The sequence below is a fragment of the Populus euphratica genome, unplaced genomic scaffold (genome assembly GCF_000495115.2).
Source record: "Populus euphratica unplaced genomic scaffold, PopEup_1.0 scaffold174.1, whole genome shotgun sequence".
Classification (NCBI taxonomy): domain Eukaryota; kingdom Viridiplantae; phylum Streptophyta; class Magnoliopsida; order Malpighiales; family Salicaceae; genus Populus; species Populus euphratica.
The window spans coordinates 800,864-812,181 of record NW_011499935.1 but is presented as its reverse complement, the minus strand read 5'-3'; positions in this window follow the sequence as shown (position 1 = coordinate 812,181).

Genomic DNA, 11,318 nt, shown 5'->3' with positions numbered 1-11,318 from the left:
TGAACTTGCTTCTTAATCTCTTTGACTAGGTTGGTCTGGAGGTCAGACCAAGGTATAAGATTTGTTTTTAATATGTCATGTAAAGGTTTGGCTAAACGGCTAATATTAGGGTAGTAGTCTAGAATATAATTAAGACTGCCTAAGAACCTTTGTAATTGGGTTTTATCGGTGATCTTATCAGGAAATTTGTTGGTAAAGGTAAGGGACCTCTCTATTGGTGTGACAGTGCCTTGACATATATAATGGCCTAGGAAACGGACACGAGTTTGGAAGAGGGAGATTTTTGTTTTAGAAACAACTAAACCATTTTGTTTCGCAGTATGAAAGAAAGCATGTAGATGTTTCAAATGTTGATCTATAGAATGTGAAAAAATAAGAACATCATCAATGTAAATAATGCAAAATTTTAAGTGTGCATTAAATATGTCATTCATGATACGTTGGAATTCAGAAGGAGCATTTTTTAATCCAAATGGCATAACATTCCATTCGTATTGGCCAAAAGAAACCGTGAAAACAGTTTTGTATCTATCTTTGGGATCAATTTGGATTTGCTAGAATCCAGATTTCATATCGAACTTGGAAAATATGAATGCAGAATGTAATTTTTGTAGTAGATCTTTTTTGTTGGGGATTGGATATCTGATCCATTTGAGAGCAGAATTGAGGGGTTTGTAATTGATCACAAGTCTTGGTGTGCCGCGTTCGATTTCAGATTTTTTGTTTACATAAAACGCTGCACACGACCAGGGTGATCGAGACTTTTGGATAAAACCTTTAGACTCGAGATCGTGGATCTCAAGTTTGCAATGATGTTCTAAATCAGCATTCATTTGTATGGGTTGTGCTTTCGTGGGTATTAATTTTTTTGAAAAAGTATCTTCATACGGAAGATCAACGATATGTTGTTCTAACTCTTCTGTTTTTTGTAAAGTCTTCAATTGTTATTTCTTCACTTTATACAATTTTCCTGCTTTCAGAAGAGTTAGATGTAGAGGAGGTGGAAGTAGAGGTAGTTCTATGGAAAACAGAATCCATTGAGAAGAAAGATAAACTAGGAAACAGGCTGTAGATTATATGGATTTATTGCCCTAGAACTTTAACGGGACTTACACCATTCAGTTGCATTCACCTATTATCTAATGGTCTCTATGTTCTTTGAGAAAATTGTCTTCTATGATACTAATTCTACCTAGATCCCAATAGGCTCTGACACCAGTATCAATATATATATATACACTGACTTCAGCATTGAAAAGTCTTATATTCTCATAGGTGACTTGTCTAGTTTTAAATTATAAGCCCAAATGAAAAAATAAATACTCATGTACTTAGTCTATATATAAAAGCCTAAAGTTGTCATATTTTAGGGTTAAGGCTGATTTGTAAATGCCTTTATTCTCTACACTTTGGTGGCTAGAGAGAAAAGAGAACACGTGAGTTTTTTGTTACTTCAGGATTTTGGATAAAAGAGCAATTTTGGGTGACACCTTATAATCTTCTTCTTTCTCATAATGAATTTTTATGACCATCTTGCTTGTGGAATATACCTAAGTTGTCAAACCATGTAAATTTCTTTTATGCTTTTATATGATTGATGGTGTTTGTTCTTTTATATTTCTCTACTTACTGATTTGTTTAAGATTTTAAAACTGTTTCAACAACAAATTGATATTAGAGCATACCTAGTTATCACTTAGCTTTCATAATGGTGATAAAATTAATATTAGTGATGAAGTTTAATGTAAAGGAATTAAATGGTAGGAATAAATTCAATTTGTAGCGTATTAATTAAAATGCATGCCTTATTAGTTCTACAAGGTTTATTTAAAGCATTAAATGTGTAAACAATTTGCTTAAGGGAATGGATGATGAGGAGGAAAAAGATCTTATTGAACGAGTAAATTATGTATTTAGCTTTACTTTTTTATAAGGTTTTAAGAGAGGTTGTTAAGGATAGTATAGTTGCTAAATTATGGATAAAATTAAAAACTCTTTATATAACCAAATCTTTAACGAACTGATTATATCTAAAGTGTTAGTTGCATACTCTCCGGATAAAAGAGGATATGCCCATTAAAGACCATTTTGATGAATTGAATAAAGTAATTTTAGATTTATGAAAAGCTAATGTTGAAAATAAGGATCAAGTTTTGATTTTATTGTGAGCATTACCTTCATCTTATAATCACTTTATGGATGTTTTGATGTATAAAAATGATAGTAGTTTAGAAGATGCCAAAGCTTCCTTAAACTCTAGGGATTTTAAAAAACAAGTTTCAATTAGTCATAATAATGATCATACAAAGAGCTTGATTATGAGGTGTGGAATAGATAATAAGGGTTCAAATAGTGGAGATATATTCAGATCAAAATTAAAATCTAGAAAAATTAAATGTTTTGAGTGTCATGAAGTAGAGAACTTGATAAATTATAAATGGTTAAAGTAGATCAAATTTTTAATAAGAGATGTAATAAATTGTGTATATTTATAAAACTATTGAAACGTTGTTAGGACTTTCCTCCTTGTATATATATACAAATATATACCCAAATTTTTATGTGTAAAACCATATGAAACAGGTGTAATTGAATTGGAAAAATACGGGGTGTTATACTAAATGATAGAATAAATACTAATATACTTAGTAAATATATAAAAACCTAAAGTTATCATATTTTAATGCTAAGACCGATCAATAAATGTCTTCCTTCTTTTTATTTTGGCGGCTAAAAAGAAGAGAAAAATGTGTGTTTTGGATTTCTTTGGAATCTTGGGTAAAAGAGTAATTTTATGTGACACTTTATAATCTATTAATTTCTCATAGGGAATTGTCATGATTTTACTATTTGTGAAGTAAGCGTAGGTTGTCAAACCATATAAATTATTTGTGTGCTCGTGTGAATAATTGTACTTGTTATTTCATATTTCTCTATTTATTAATGTGTTTAAAATTTGAGAAATGTTTTTGCAACACAGTCTTGAGAACAAAATCTACATTCCAGTGTAAACACTTTCAGCTTAAAACGTAAAAGCCTCAATCCAATATAAAGTTTTCACAACATCATCAAGATTCAATTCAAATCTCTAGAAACAAAATCAAATGACTTTTCCAACCAAACTAGCTAGTCCATTTCAAACAATACAAGACTTCTTAGATCACTTTTTTTTTTGTTTAAAGAAATACTCTCAAAATCATATATATTATACAAGTTGCAAGTATAGGCATATTAACAAACACTCTTTCTTTTCGCTTTTGCTCTATAGTAAACACAAAGTTGAAGTGATTACTTTGTGATAGAAGAAAAGTAAAATAATAAGATCAAACATGTTTATGTCAGGTATCACTTTATTCTAATATATCATAAGGTGATGTATCAGTAAAGAATATTGATATAGCTAGGAACCTTGCAAATATGTTAACGAAGCCTATCTATATAGTCAACTTCAAGCATTGCTTGAAATTGATTGGTTATTTTAGTACTTGAAAGATGCTTTGTGGAGGTGATGAGATAGGAGTTCAAGTTTTGTAAATTGTCTCAATTTAAGCCATGGTGGAAATTTGTTTGGTTTGTCTTAAATTACGAACCCAAATGTAAACCCTGGATGATGATGATGATGATGATGATATGTTAAATAAGTAAATTGTGTATTTGAATTAAGAAGGTGATTTTAGATTTTGGAAACTTGAAATAAAATGTTCTTATGTTAATTATAAAATAAATAAATGAAAAATAGTGGGAAAAATTAAAAAAAATAGAGAAAAGTAGATAAAAGAACAAAAAGAATAGATAAAAAGGGAAAGAAATGTTCTATGATATAATTTAATAAAATTAAAAATGTGTAGTCAGTTTAAACTTGATATTAAAAATATATCTGAATCTGGAAAATATGACCCGACAAATATAAAAGGTACAATGTAAACTCGTAGCGAAAAAATTGATAAAATAGAGATAAATATGGAGAATCTGTACGAATTTGAGAGAAAACATTTAGAAAAGAATTTAAAATTTTTAAATAAATTGATATATGGTTACGTGCAACTAGCTTGGATCGCCAATATAAACACTGCATAAAATTGTATAATTTTTAAACCAAAAGGGAATGAAACTTGAGGGAATATTAATGATTTAATAGTAATTTGGGATAACAGTCACAAATGAAATATTTCAAAAATATTGATGATTTAACAAAATCAAAACATTTAGTAAAAGTGGGGATTTAGAGTAAAAATTATATGTTGTATAGTTTTATGTTTCCAGGCATAACTATCAATCTAATTATTAGGTCGAACTAAAATTTTGCATGGCATCTCCTAACATGTGTTTCTATCTTAGGTTAGGATTTTAGGTCAATCGAATATCAGAAAGGCTTTACAAAGAAACTGACAATTGGATAATACTGAAAAATGACTCATGGACTCATCAAAGATATTTTTGTCATTTGACCAAATTCTTCTTCTCTTTCCCTATAAATGCTGACGTTCAAAACTGGAAAAAAAGAAAGGGAATAAAAATTATAGCCTTTTTATCTTCTCCCTTTTCATTCTTTCATCTTTTTATTTAGGAGAAATCTTATGAAAGCTTGATTGCTTCATGTTGTAAGTGTGAGTTAATGATCAAAACACAAAACATCTTATAGAATATTATGGAAGCTTGAATCTTATGGGATTAATGCCCTAGTTAACGAGAAATCAAAGAAACTAGTTATCCTAATGTATAGAACTAACGCCTGATAAATAGGTAATTAAAAAAACCAATTAATTTAGTAATGGAACAAATGCTCAGTTTGGGCTATAGAGAGCAATGACATGTCTTTAAGGAGTTATTGATACTTCAAGTGCAAAATGATGATATAAAATCTTGATGAAAATGCACTTTTAAGTACTAATCATTTAGTAATTGATGTGGTAAATATATATATAGGAGATAATAGCAAATAGAAATGTTGTTAGGACTTTCCTCCTATTTTATATACAAAGTCATAAGAAATAGGTGTGATTATATTGGGAAAATATAAGGTGTTATACCAAATGATAAAATAAATAACCATATATTTGGTCAATATATAAAAGCCTAAAGTTATCATATTGTAAGGTTAAGACTGATCAATAAATGTCTTCATTATCTGCATTTTGATGGCTAAACAAAATTAAAAAAAATATCAGTTTTAGTTTCTCATAGTGAATTATCATGATTGTACTTCTCATGAAGCAATCATAGGTTGTCAAACCATATAAATTATTTATTTTCTCTTGTGTGATTAACTGTACTTATTATTTTATATTTCTCTAGTTATTGATGGGTTTGAGATTCTAGAAATGTTGTCGGGACTTTCCTCCTTTTTTATGTACAAAATCATAAGAATAAGTGTGATTGTATTGGAAAAATACGAGGTGTTATACCAAGTGATAAAATAAATATTCGTATACTTGATCAATATATAAAAGCCTAAAGTTATCATATTTTAAAGTTAAGACTGATTAATAAATATCTTCATTCTCTGCATTTTGGTGGCTAAAAAAAATAAAAGAATGTCAGTTTTAGTTTCTCATGATGAATTATCGTGATTGTACTTCTCGTGAAGCATAGGTTGTCAAACCATATAAATTATCCATGTGCTCTTGTGTGATTAAATGTACTTATTATTTTATATTTCTATAGTTATTGATGGGTTTGAGATTCTAGAAATGTTGTTGGGACTTTCCCTTTTTTTATGTACAAAATCATAAAAAATAAGTGTGATTGTATTGGAAAAATACGAGGTGTTATACCAAATAATAAAATAAATATCTGTATACTTAGTCAATATATAAAAGCCTAAAACTATCATATTTTAAGTTTAAAACTGATCAATAAATATCTTCATTCTTTGCATTTTAATGGCTAAAAAATTTTAAAAAATATCTATTTTAGTTTCTTATAATGAATTATCATGATTGTACTTCTCGTAAAGCAAGCAGCAAGCATAGGTTATCAAACCATATAAATTATTTATTTACTCTAATTTGATTAGTTATACTTATTATTTTATATTTCTCATAGTTACTGATGGCTTTGAAATTCTAGAAATGTTTTTGCAATATAAAATTAGGAACAAAATCTATATTCGAGTCTAGACACTTTCAACTTAAACCATAAAAATCTCAATCCCATATAAATTTTTAACAACAACATCATCCACATTCAATTCAAATCGCTAGGAACAAAATCAAATGATTTTTCCAATCAAACTAGCTAGTCCAGTATAGGCATATTAACAAACACTCGTTTTTTCTTTTGGTCTATAGTAAACACAGAGTTGAAGTGATTACTTTGTGATAGAAGGAGAGTAAATGAAAGAGAAATAAATGGAAGATCCGGTGAGCGAGGGTTAAGATATCAAAGAAGGTTGGGAAATTCCTTTACAATCACGGGGGTGTGATAAGAGTAAAATGGAAGAGGAGATTCCATTCAGATGTGGAATGACCAATTTAGAGACCCGAAACGCAACTACATTAATGTCTAAAAAGTTCCCTCCACATTTCCCCGCAGCCATCATCCCAAGTAAGAAGGAATATCGAGACGTTCTTTGTGGGAGTCCAGCCTCCACCCTACATCAGATTTGACGCTTCACAAGCCGTTTTTGCTAGCACATAATTAGTTAATTTGTCCAAATGCATGTAAATTTGCTTTAAGGTATCGCTAGAGCACAAGTAGAAATACTGCCGAGAAAACAAAAGGAATTTATCTTGTTTTTTTTTTTTTTTTAGTTTTTAGCACATTAGTGGGATTTGATCCTATTGCTTGATAGAAGAGAAGATCACAAAAGTGAACTGAATACTTGCGTACTGGTTTTAAGCTGTTAATATAGAAAGAATTTCATGGTAATCAAGATCTAACTATATTATTATCCTATTAATTGCTTCTTATACTTATCTGGAAAACAATAAACACAATAAAAAAAAAAGATGAAACATGCGGCCCACTAACAATAATAAGAAATTTTTATCTTGTAGTTATATTTATTTATTTTTAAATAAATTCAGGAATTAACTAATAAGTGTCACTAGTTATTTTCGAGTATCATAAAATTTTCTATTTAGAATAAAATGGTTGGACCTCATGTTAGACCTCATGTTAATCAAGATTGATCATGCAAATTCTAGATGAAGTTAAGAGCGTGCGTGTTGCTTGATTTGGTCCCTCAAATCCTCAATCACAGAACTAGTCCACTGAAAATTTCTATCATGAATTTCATTTTAAAAGGGTGCCCTACTGCCTAGCATCAACCTCACTTCACCGTTCAATCCTCTGTGCTTAGAATTTAGAAATCATCCTGATGAAGGACCATGTATGTTTCATCATTTTTTTGCGATTCCATTTCAACAATGGGTCACCCAACCCTAGCTACAATCAAGACCCTCTGCCACACTGCTAAAGAAGATGTGATTTCATCATGGAAAGCTTAAAAATCTAAACGAATGAAGTTTCTTCCCCACCAAGGATCATGACCATGCGTATTGAATTCATAAATGCATGCCTACCTAATAGTTCCCCGCCCCCGCCACACCCCCAATTTTTCTTGTATAAAAGAAGCCGTCTTCATAAACCAAGACAGGACCTCCTCGCTATTCATTAACCACAAAAAAAAGCTAAAATTAGCATCAATTCAAATTTATTTTTAGTTTCAATACACAGCTTCTCATAGTTATGCTTATTTCAGTCTTCTTGTTGGATTTATACTTGCTTCTCAGCCTAATAATATTACAAGATTCCCAAAACAAAAAACACTGTTACAATAGGTATCATTATACAAATAATATTACTTTAATATGTAGTACTTAAGCAAAATTATATCAGAACTAAATTGAAAAACACAAATAGACTGTTTAAATGATAATTTCACATACATTTAATTCTAAAAAAAAGTATTATCTAGTAAATATTCCATTGGCTAATGAACAAGCTTCAAAAAATACGGTGGCAAATGTCTAAAAAAATGGGCGAATTCAAAGTCCTAAGATTGCCTCCCTTCTCTTTTCATGAGTCCCGCCTCCCTCACACGGATAAACAACCTTAAAATTTGGTTATTTTGCCTTGTCGTTATATGTGTTCATGTGCACGTGCAATATATAATCCTTATCCCATAGCCGAAAGAAGACGAGTTGCTTCATGGTAAAAGGGCAGAGGCAGCCGATCAGATGAGATCTTCGCACGAGTGGCAGTAACTATCCACTTGAGATTTTCCTTTGCGAAGAAATATTGCGTAATTGCTATGAAATGATGGGGGAGGAGAAGAGAGGGCCGCCCACTAGCAGCAGCACGAGATTGACTCGATCTGCCCGATCGGACACCACCACAATTCTTTTCCCACTTGAATAATTAGCTTTCGATCTCATTCCAGAACGAGAGCAGGAAGGGGGGTAGGCATTATTTTCCTCTAGCTTTTATTGAATAAAACGAGTTACCCCACATTAATTCTTCAACAAGTTGCAGATCAAATCTCAGTGACGTTCATATGAAGAATAGATAACTCCATTATATAGAGTATATATACACATAGTTCATCTATTCAACTAACCTAGCTTGCGGTACGACTCGAACCAAGATTTATACTCGATCTACAGATTCGATTCTTGATATGAATATTGTCCCTTCTTTCTTTCCTGATGAGATCATATATAGTTGGTGTCGGTGCCATGCATGCTGGTGTGAAGGCTCAACCTAAGTAGTTAGATATGTAACTTGTAAAGTAGCATTGCAGCGATCGAGATGGAATTTGATTTCAGATTGAGGTTATCGTATCCTTGAAGATGCAAAACACGAGAGACAAATAAAGGAAGGTCCTTCCAAGCATATGCCTGGGTGCTTGCAGACAAATAAAGGAGGAGCATGAAACATGTAAAGTGGTGATCCCGAGGAACAAAAGGAAGGACATCTCGCATTAAAGAGCGCAGCCTCGAATAATACACAGATACTCACACATCTTATCCTTCCAGCCTCATCATGAGATAGTGAAAATAATCTTAATTATTACACTTCAAAAGCCTCCGACATCCGAGGTGTAAAACACTCCCAAGTATATGAAAATATAACAAAAGTAAAATAAAATAGATAGAGATAGAGAGGGATTAATGGGCTTACTAGGAATAGGGCTTAGCACTTGGGTCGAGGCCTATTTGTTTTTTATCTTTGAAGTTTTTCTCCTTTTTAATTTAAATTTAAATCCAATAAAAAAAATTAATATGGTGAAACAACATCTGAATGAAAAATATTTTAAATTCAAATCGGGTCTTGAAAATTTTTAATTAAAATTCATTTAAATAAATTAATTAAAAATATATTTGGGATATTATTTAATAAAGCATAATTCATTTTTTAATTAATTTTTTTAATAAGATTATAATATATTTTTCTAGTGTTAATAAGCGTTGTTTTGTATAACCATTAATGACATTTTTTGGTTTAGATTTTATTTTACAAGTTTATTTTTAAAAATATATAATTAGATCAAAAACTTGATTCTAAAAGACAGTTTTATTTTATTTACTTTTGTTTTATTTTCATATACTTATGATGCTTTTCAAGTGTTTTGTTATCTCTGGTGTATTACACCTTGAAGGCCAGAGACCATGAAAGACTTTTGGCATGGCAATCGTATATTCTTACAAACACATAACTTGTCAGGATGCCGCCTATATTTCTTACAAATGGCTATCTCTTGTCAACCTATCTTTTCAATGGATGCTGATCTTTCTCACCAGTAGCAGTGGCATCAAGCCTTTAGGTATGGCGTCTACACAGCTTTACTTACATGGTATAGGTATTGTTCCATCATTACTCCACATGGCGTTTGCAACTCCATGTTTTCCAAGGTAATTTTATATGATTGAGATATATAAATATCTTAGATTATTTGTAACAAGACACCAGTTCATGTAAGGTCACAATACAATGCCGTACACAACAATCACAACTATATACACTCTCATACGTTTTTTTTCTCGTTGTTACATTTTCTTTTCTTCTTACAATTTATTGATTTAAGTATAGGGTGGTTCTTGCTTAAAACAATTAAGCTTGGACACCTTAACCTAGAAGTAATCGTGGAAAGATAAAATCTAATCTGAAATTTTTTACTATTTTAATAAAATACTAAAAATAACTTATTTCATTATTAAAATATATTTAACCATAAACTCTCTCTTTTTCATTATTTTTTAGCAACTCTCTCTCTCTCTCTCCACTCTCAAGCCGATGAATTAAAAACCAACAAAATAAAATTTTAACCTAAAACAAGAATTACAAAAAACAAAGGAACCAAAATAGAAAATGAAACAATTCCAAAGGCAAACAATTTCAAAAGTGTGTTTTGAACAGTACAACAAAACCTTTGTGTTAGACATGCCATATTGGGTCCCTCAATTTTCAATTTTTTTCAAGTAATAAAATTGATTTTTTAAAAAAAAATTGAGTATCAATCAAATATTATAATATTTTTTCAAGCCCTTAGAGAACCACATACCAAGTTAACCAAAATAATTTTGTAGACCCAAATACAAAATAACAATATACAAGGATAAAATTAAACAAAAATGTTTGATGAATAAAATAAAAAAGAAGAAGAAGAAGAAGTTCAAGGGACCTAAAAAATACAAAGCATTGTGCCAATAAGCAGGGCTTTGTTAAGGGATCTATAGTGCTTTTCCTATGGGATTTAGTTTTTTTTCTGAATTTGGAATATATAAACTCTTGAACATGAGTTTTATTTTATTATGGTTGTGTTATTAATCGTGGTCTTACGGTGAAGAATCAATAATTTTTCTCCTTTCTGGTGAGGGAAAAGAATTTTGTGAGCTGGAAGATTTGGTAAAAAATAAACGTTTTTGAAAAACAAAATATTAAATTGATGATACTTCACTAGGTTTATTAATAAAGTGAGAGTAAGTTGGTAATAAGATATGAAACTACAAGGGTTGTTTAAGGGGTTTTTTTTTTTGTTTCATTGAAGAGAAACAATTCATTTCTAAAAACTATGAAGACTAATTTATAATTAACTCCAGCAAATTTGGAGACCCAAAATTGGGTTTTCAAACAACGATCAACCACAAAAGAAAGGCTTTCGTAACCAATACGGACGGTTAGGATCACACTTTGAGCACTTGGAAGTCGGAAGAACAGCACTGCTACAAGAAAAACTGACAATCAATTATGGACTCCATTTAGGAACAGACCAATCGTGTTGACTTGCAAGGACATACAATGGGGTTTAACACTATACACCAGTATACAATTTACGAAACATTTTTTTTTATTACCATATTTGCCTACATCTG